This window comes from Bison bison, unplaced genomic scaffold, assembly GCF_000754665.1.
Source record: "Bison bison bison isolate TAMUID 2011002044 unplaced genomic scaffold, Bison_UMD1.0 scf7180017864283, whole genome shotgun sequence".
Lineage (NCBI taxonomy): Eukaryota > Metazoa > Chordata > Mammalia > Artiodactyla > Bovidae > Bison > Bison bison.
In genome coordinates, this window is record NW_011494855.1 from 2039928 (window position 1) to 2047836 (window position 7909).

Consider the following 7909-nt stretch of genomic DNA (forward strand, 5'->3'; position numbering starts at 1 on the left):
CTGGGTGTTCTTTGGAAGGAATGATGCTAAAGCTGAAACTTCAGTACTTTGGCCACCTCATGTGAAGAGTTGACTCACTGGAAAAACTCTGATGCTGGGAGGGATTGGGGGCAGGAGGAGAAGGGGACGGCAGAGGATGAGATGGCTGGATGGCATCACTGACTTGATGGACGTGAGTTTGAGTGAACTCTGGGAGTTGGTGATGGACAGGGAGCCTGGCGTGCTGCAATTCATGGCGTTGCAAAGAGTCGGACACGACTGAGTGACTGAACTGAACTGAACTGAAGTATCATTCCATATGTGTGCCAGGTATAAATTTTCCATCACTACATCTTAGTTCAAGAAATGTCAAATTGATTTTTTTCTAAATCAAATTAAATCTTTCTGTGAAATTCCACCAGTTTGAATGGTGAGAATATAAAACTTTTATTTGTGGTGGTCCTTCCTTCCACCTAGAGTTATATGAGAAGGAAAAAGACTTACATACAAGTTGACCAGAAAAAAAAATCATTAATTTTCAGTTCTTAATAGTTGTTTCTGAGATTCATCTTTTCTATTTCTCTAAGGAAAAAACATCACAATGTCCATACTAATCTTGGATAATGAAAATTCTTGAGGAATTTGGAGACTTGGTATAGCCACTACCAAGAAATTTCTCTCTGAAGTTATACAACCTTTTCAAAGTTCTCTGAGGAATCATCCTGGTAGAACTGATGTAGGAATTATTAAAAATGGGAAAGGAATTATTGGAGAAAAGAAGTTGTACATAGTCATTCAAAGAATGATAAAGTAGATTAGCAATATGTGTAATGTTTCCCTGGAGCATTGCAGTTTGTAATCTCATGTTCAAAATGAGACTGGTCATTGTGATGGCTATCTTTTTCCTTTCTACATTAAATTTCATGGAAGGAGTGCTAAGATGGCAGAATTCAGAGTATGATGGAGAGAGGAACAAATGACTCAAGGGAGTAGTTATGATAACTAATCATGAAATTTAAGATAGATGCAGTGAAAAGTATATTCTAAGACTTTTCTATTAATTCTATAATAGATTCAAGGTGATAAAGGATAGTTGGAGTCATGGTACTGGAGAGAGTGACCTGGGCAAAAAGAGATGATGGTCAGATTATGGCATAATATTGATATATGGAGGGTTGCAATTACTGGTAATGATAAGATATGGGAATGATAGTTTTTGACTAAGAAAAACTGTAAAAAGAATGAATGATCTAGTACTATGCTGTCTAATATGGTAAACATTAATAAGAAATAGCTACTTCAAATTAAAATTATGTTCATTACAAATTTTTTCCTGAATACAATTCTCTATTAAATGGAGCTAGAGATCCTGAAAGAAATGTCTGATTCTAGGGTTGGGACAGGAAAAACAAACAAAAAAAGAAAATGAGATTATCAAACAACATTTCAGAGACAGAAATCTGATTTAAATAAAAAGATGTGTAATTGGGATTTGTTAGGACTGCAGTCTGGGACACATAGATTCAAGAAGCACTTGAATTATGTTCTGCTGGACTACAAAATGAAAGAGGCTTATAAAGGCTAGCTCTAAGGATACAGTTAATTACAGGAACTATAGTTAGAGCTGGCCAGTAGTAAGGGTGCTCGCTAATTTAGGATTTACTGGGGTCTGAAATGAGTATATAGTTACAAAGGGAGACCTTGAGACAATAAAGGTGCAGCTGGCAGGTGTTGTTCTGAATGTGGCTGGGCTGGTGGTATCCTTGCATCTGATGTAGTTCAAAGAAAGTTCAGGTTTTCAGTGGTGAGTATCTGGTCTTCAAGATCCACCTAAGATCAGACATTCAATGGCCATCTAACTCTGTTTTTGTATGTCTGAGCTGTATTTCAGCTGTTGTATAGTCATTAAGTCATGTCCAGTCCTTTCAACCTCATGGACTGTAGCCTGCCAGGTTCCCTTATCCATGGGATTTCCCAGGCAAGAATAGTGGAATGATATGTAGTGGGCTTTCTGACCCAGAGATCAAATCTGCATCTCCTGCTTGGCAGGCAGATTTTTTACCCTGAGCCAACTGGGAAGCCCACTGAACTATATTAACCCATTATAATTTCAATCTGTCATTAGTCTAGAACATTTTATAATGCCAGAAAGTAAAAAAAGAGCCTTCTATCTCTCTCTTGCTCTCTCGCTCTCCCTCCCTCTATCTTTCACACACACACAGATGGGGTATGTCAAATGACATGCAAGCTAACTTGGAAAAGCTCCTTCTGACCAAAACTAGAACAATGGAAACAAAATAAATAGTAATGCAGTACAAAAACAAAACAAATAAATACCCATGAGTCCATACTGTTATAGATAAGTGAGTGAACAAATGAATGAATGAATGAATAAATAAACATATGTGAAGGGACAACTCTTTTTTACAGAAGCAATACAGTTAATAAATGCAGAAGGAGTAAGGAAAATTTTAAATCACCATTAGTATATCATAGTAATAACTGCTGCAGGACAGAACCACTGATTAATATTAACATTAGTAGGTGAAATTCTAAGGAATAACAGGATTGTTGCATACTCTGAATGTATTACTCACCTCCCCCAATTTATTAATTACTCTGATGGCTTTAACATATGTCCACAAATTCTTTGATGGACCTCTGTCCATGAGGTAGGACTTAACTCTTCCCCTTGTATTTGGTCTGTATTCTAACACAAAGCATGTGGAAAGATATAACTTTGCAGTGGATAAACATGACAGGCACGTCCTTAGCTATGCAATCAGTATCAACTTGCTTTATATGATGAGATGAGGAGGGTGTACCACCTGTGCAATATTATTCCCCAAAATTCATATTCACAATCCAATTACAAAAAGCATCCTACAAATAAAACATTCCACAAAATAGCTTGCCAGTTCTCTTTGAAAGTGCCCAGGTCATGGAGGACAAAGACATGTAAGAAATTCACAGACTGGAGATACAGTAATTAAATGGAACATAGTATCCTGGATGAATTCTGGAATAGATAAAGGACATTAATGGAAAAAAATGGTGAAAATCAAGTAAAGATTGTAGCTTAGTTAATACTGTTTTACTACTACTTAACATCTTAGTTTTGATCAATGTTTCATAGTTAACTTTAGTGAAAGCTGGATGAAACTTACTCAGAAAGTCCTTATACCAACTTTGCAACTCTTCTGTAAATCTAAAAGTATTTCAAACTAAAAATTTTATAAAATTATATTCAGGAAAAAATTATACTCTTCTGTTGTACTAGCAACATTTCAAGTGCTCCATAGTCATGCATGTTTAGAGCTACTGTATTGGAAAATGCAAATAGAGAACATTTCAATCAATGCAGACAGTTTCTATTGCACTGCTGCTGCTGCGTCGCTTCAGTCGTGTCCGACTCTGTGCGACCCCATAGATGGCAGCGCACCAGGCTCCCCCATGCCTGGGATTCTCCAGGCAAGAATACTGGAGTGGCTTTCCATTTCCTTCTCCTTCTATTGCACAAAGCTGACCAAAAAAGACAGGAGGAGAAAAAAAAAATTATCCACAGTGAATCACAGGCACAGATAAAGAGGGAAAACACAAAAAATAAAATCTTACAACAAACATGATCTAATATAGGTTTGATTGGAGATCCAGCTGAGAAGAGAGAAATAAAAGAATCCATAATCAAAGATATAATGGCTAAAAAATTCCTGGAACTAATTAAAGAATTAGAAAGCCCAAAGAATTCCTAGCAGAGAAAATAGACTGAAATCCATATTGATCCATATCAGTGAAAGTTCTGAATACCAAAGAAATAAAAATATCTAAAATGCAGCTGCTAGAAAAAAAAAAAAAAAAAAAAAAAGCAGTCAATTGATTATTCCACATCAGCAAGGAAACAAGAAGCTAGTAAAAACGTTTATATGCTCTACACAGTGAAAGAAAATAAATATAAGCTTAAAAGTTAACAATCGGCAAAGATATCCATCAAAAATGAAGGCAAAATAAAGACTTTTTAGAATAACAAAAGTGAGAGTTAGAATTTATGGCCAGCACACCCCAGACTGGAAAATCCAACAGGAAACTCTAAAATATGTTTTTCAGTCAGAAGGAAAATTACTCCAGATGGAAAGGAAAGGAAAGAAAAAGAAGGAAAGAAGGAAAATTTAGGGAGGGAAGGAAAGGAAGAAATAAAATGATAAATGTGTGGGTTAAACTGAAAAGATGTTGATTGTACAGCAATAGCTATAGTCTTTTAGGGTTTAACGTATATAGAAAAATAAAATTCATAGCACTAAAAGCGTAAGATGAAAAGGAAATAAGTGGAGTAAGAGATATGTGTTTCTTTCATAGTGTATGAAGAATAAGAAGAAAAAGTAACTACCAATCAACTCCAAATTTTTACAAGTCAAGGATACGTTCTGTAGTATCTTAGGTTATCATGAGATGACTAAATAGAAAAAAAAAAAAGAAAGAAACAATTTTCAATAAGCTTGAAAGAAAAAAAAAAGGAAAAATAATATAAAAGCAATGAGATAAGGAGTAAGTAAACCATCAGATTTTTATTTAAAGTAAATATTATTACATTCCAGGCAGGTGGACAAACTTTCAGTTAAAGATTGCCAGACCTTTTCAAAAAACGCAATGAATTATTTACATATATATACATATACATGTATATAAATAATATACATTTTCAAGCAAGTGACACGTTGAAAGCATAAGAATCCCCTGAAGTTGAGAGGAAAGAATTAAATTAAAAAGAATAGTATTTCTGTGGCAGTCCAGTGGTTAAGGCTTCAAAGGGGGATGGGTGTGGTTCCTGGTCAGAGATTTGATTCTGCATTCCAAGCTGCAACCCAGATGGCACTAATGCCAGAGACAAGAGACGTGAGTTTGATCCCTGGGTCAGGAAAATGTATGGGAGGAGGAATGGCAACCCACGTCAGTATTCTTGCTGGAAGAATCCCATGGACAGAAGAGCCTGGTGGGTACATGGGTACAGTATATGGGGTCGCCAAGAGTCGGACACGACTGAGTATATGAGCACACACGCTGAGTGGAGTGGAATAGTGAGAAAAAAAAAAAAAAGAATTAGATATATACCATGCAAAAACTAATCAAGATAAAGTTGGTTATTATGTTAGATTACAACAAGCCTTTAAGGCAAAAATGTTAAAGTCAGATCGAATCAAAATGATAGTAGGTCTGAATAATCAAAAAGATATAGTTATTCTCAATTTCAAATGCTTAAGCAAAAAATTGACAGATCCACAAGGGGAAGTATACAAATGTAAAGTCATAGTATGATATATTTTATTTTTCAGTTCAGTTCAATCAGTTGTGTCCAACTCTTTGCGACACTATGAACGGCAACTTGCCAGGCCTCACTGTCCATCACCAACTTCCGGAGTTCACTTAAACTCATGTTGATTGAGTCGGTGATGCCATTCAACCATCTAATCCTCTGTCATACCCTTCTACTCTCGCCTTCAATCTTTCCCACCATCAGGGTCTTTTTAAATGAGTCAGCTCTTCGCATCAGGTGGCCAAAGTATTGGAGTCTCGGTCAATTCTTCGGTGCTCAACTTTCTTGATAGTCCAACTCTTGCATCCATACATGACCACTGGAAAAACCATAGCTTTGATTAGATGGACCTTTGTTGGCAAAATAATGTCTCTGCTTTTTCATATGCTGTCCAGGTTGGTCATAATTTTCTTCCAAGGAGAAAGTGTCTTTTAATTTCATGGCTGCAGTCACCATCAGCAGTGATTCTGGAGCCCAAGAAAATAAAGTCTGACATTTTCTACTGTTTCTCCATCTATTTGCCATGAAGTGATGGGACCAGATGCCATGATCTTAGTTTTCTGAATGTTGAGTTTTAAGCCAACTGTTTCACTCTCCTCTTTCACTTTTATCAGGAGGCTCTTTAATTCTTCTTCACTTTCTGCCATAAGAGTGCTGTCATCTGCATAACTCAGGTTATTGATATTTCTCCCAGTAATCTTGATTCCAGCTTGTGCTTCATCCAGCCCAGCGTTTCTCATGATGTACTCTGCATAGAAGTTAAATAAACACGGTGATAATATACAGCCTTGACATACTCCTTTTCCTATTTGGAACCAGTCTGTTGTTCCATGTCCAGTTCTAACTGTTGCTTCTTATCTTGCATACAGATTTCTCAAGAGTCAGGTCAGGTGGTCGGGTATTCCCACCTCTTTCAGAATTTTGCACAGTTTATTGTGATCCACACCATCAAAGGCTTTGGCATAGTCAATAAAGCAGAAATAGATGTTTTTCTGGAATTCTCTTGCTTTTTTGATGATCCAGCAGATGTTAGCAATTTGATCTCTGGTTCCTCTACCTTTTTTAAAACCAACTTGAACATCTGGAAGTTCACCATTCACATGTTGTGGTAGCCTGGCTTGGAGAATTCTGAGCATTACTTTACTAGCGTGTGAGATGAGTGCAATTGTGCAGTTAGTTTGAGCGTTCTTTGGCCTTGCCTTTCTTTGGGATTGGAATGAAAACTGACCTTTTCCAGTCCGGTGGCCACTGCTGAGTTTTCCAAATTTGCTGGCATATTGAGTGCAGCACTTTCACAGCATCATCTTTCAGGATTTGAAATAGCTCAACTGGAATTCCATCACCTTCACTAGCTTTGTTCATAGTGATGCTTCCTAAGGCCCACTTGACTTCACATTCCAGGATATCTGGCTCTAGGTGAGTGATCACACCATCGTGATTATCTGGGTCATGAAGATCTTTTTTGTACATTTCTTCTGTGTACTCTTGCCACCTCTTTTAATATTTTCTCCTTCTTTAGGTTCATAACATTTCTGTCCTTTATTGTGTCCATCTTTGCATGAAATGTTCCCTTGGTATCTCTAATTTTCTTGAAGAGATCTCTAGTCTTTCCCATTCTATTTTTTTCCTCTATTTCATTTCACTGATCATTGAGAAAGACTTTCTTATCTCTCCTTGCTATTCTTTGGAACTCTGCAATCAAATGGGTATGTATTTCCTTTTCTCCTTTGCCTTTCGCTTCTCTTTTTTTCATACCTATTTGTAAGACCTCCTCAGACAGTCATTTTACTTTTTTGCATTTCTTTTTCTTGGGGTTGGTCTTGCTCCCTGTCTCCTATACAATGTCTCAAATCTGTCTCCATAGTTCATCAGGCATTCTATCTGATCTATTCCCTTAAATATATTTCTCACTTCCACTGTATAATCATTAAGGATTTGAATTAGGTTATACTGGAATGACCTAGTGGTTTTCCCTGCTGCTGCTACTGCTGCTAAGTCGCTTCGGTTGTGTCCAATTCTGTGCGACCCCATAGATTCAGCCTGCCAGGCTCCCCAGTCCCTGTGGTTCTCCAGGCAAGAACACTGGAGTGGGTTGCCATTTCCTTCTCCAATGCATTAAAGGGAAAAGTGAAAGTGGGGTCGCGAAGAGTTGGACATGGACTGCAGCCTTCCAGGCTCCTCCATCCATGGAATTTTCCAGGCAAGAGTACTGGACTGGGTTGCTATTGCCTTCTCCGAGTGGTTTTCCCTACTTTCTTGAATTTAAGTCTGAATTTGGCAATAAGGAGTTCATGATCTGAGCCACAGTCAGCTCCTGGTCTTGTTTTTGCTGACTGTATAGAGCTTCTCCATCTTTGGCTGCAAAGAATATAATCAATCTGATTTCGGTGTTGACCATCTGATGATGTCCATGTGTAGAGTCGTCTCTTGTGTTGCTGGAAGAAAGTGTTTGTTATGATCAGTGTGTTCTCTTGGCAAAAATCTATTAGCCTTTGCCCTGCTTCATTCTGTACTCCAAGGCCAAATTTGCCTGTTACTCCAGGTGTTTCTTGACTTTCTACTTTTGCATTCCAGTCCCCTATAATGAAAAGGACATTTTTGGGGGGTGTTAGTTCTAGAAGG